Consider the following 1,129-nt stretch of genomic DNA (forward strand, 5'->3'; position numbering starts at 1 on the left):
AGGGTCTGAGAGAACCACCTTCACTTTGTCCCTCCATTCCAAGTGTGGGAGGAGCTTCCAGCTGTGGCCACCTCTGGGATTCCGCACCATCCTCTGTCTGGTTTCTCAGTTACTCTACCACCCACCTAATCAATTTTCCCGCTTTATATTTTCTTTGTAACAAATCACTGAAGTTGTTTATCTTTGCCTGGTTGCATCCTGATTAGTAAGAACAGGTAAGAACGAGTGCTAAGAACAAAAGCCAAATCTTATGGGTGAAAGAATGGAGAAGGAAGATGCCGACGCCCAATCGAATAGATTATTCTTCGAGCAGTTGCGCAAAAAGGGAGACTTGATGGTAGTTAGAGGGTTGGATTTTTTAAGCTTGATTCGGGGTTTAGATTGGGTAAGACACGAGCTTATTTTAGGCTGAGGGGAAGATGTGTGAAAAGAGTGAAAGAATAAAAGGTAGAGGGATTGAGGGAGTTTGATTACTGGAACAAGGTCCCAGAAGAAACAGGAGGAGGTGAGGGGTTTCACAAGGTCCAGATAACAGGTCCAATCCAGCTAACAGGGTTTTTTTCCCCAATGCATCAGAGAAATCTGGCTAATAGTTCAGTTAGATCAACATGGTCTATCTGATGGGGAATAAAGTTACATCATCAGCTACCCAGCTAACAAGTTTGACCCCAGCCTGAAATTGGTACCTGGAAACCAGCAATACAAAGGTAAGGATTGATGTGGCTCTAAGTCACCTTGTAAGTAAAGTGGGTGAAATTTTCTGGTGGACTCAGTTTCTCCCAGAAGTTTGAGGCTTTGTCGAGTTTAGAGGTGAAAAGGGGGGCCGGGGGAGAGTGGTGATGGTTTGGAATTCCTCTGTGTGGGGAGTGGAAACTGGCCAAGGATCTCTGAAAGGATTGGCGGGTAATGCAGAGGGTCCAGCTGAGGTGGGGAGAAGGAATCTTAGTGGTGCTGATCTGCATAGTTGTTTTTTTAAAAAATTTTATTTATTTATTTATTTGTTTATTTATTTATTTTTGGCTGTGTTGGGTCTTCGTTTCTGTGCGTGGGCTCTCTCTAGTTGCGGCGAGCGGGGGCCACTCTTCATCGCGGTGCGCGGGCCTCTCACTGTCGCGGCCTCTCTTGTTGC

At 45.5% G+C, this 1,129-nt stretch overlaps 1 non-coding gene across 1 annotated transcript; it reads right to left on the reverse strand.

The window, feature by feature from the left end:
* Positions 1-563: 563 nt before the first annotated feature.
* On the reverse strand, positions 564-655 carry LOC112065859 (small nucleolar SNORD12/SNORD106). The gene has a single exon (XR_002892277.1). It is a non-coding gene; the product is annotated as a small nucleolar SNORD12/SNORD106 (small nucleolar RNA).
* Positions 656-1,129: the final 474 nt, after the last annotated feature.

Source organism: Physeter macrocephalus, chromosome 15 (assembly GCF_002837175.3).
Source record: "Physeter macrocephalus isolate SW-GA chromosome 15, ASM283717v5, whole genome shotgun sequence".
Taxonomy (NCBI): domain Eukaryota; kingdom Metazoa; phylum Chordata; class Mammalia; order Artiodactyla; family Physeteridae; genus Physeter; species Physeter macrocephalus.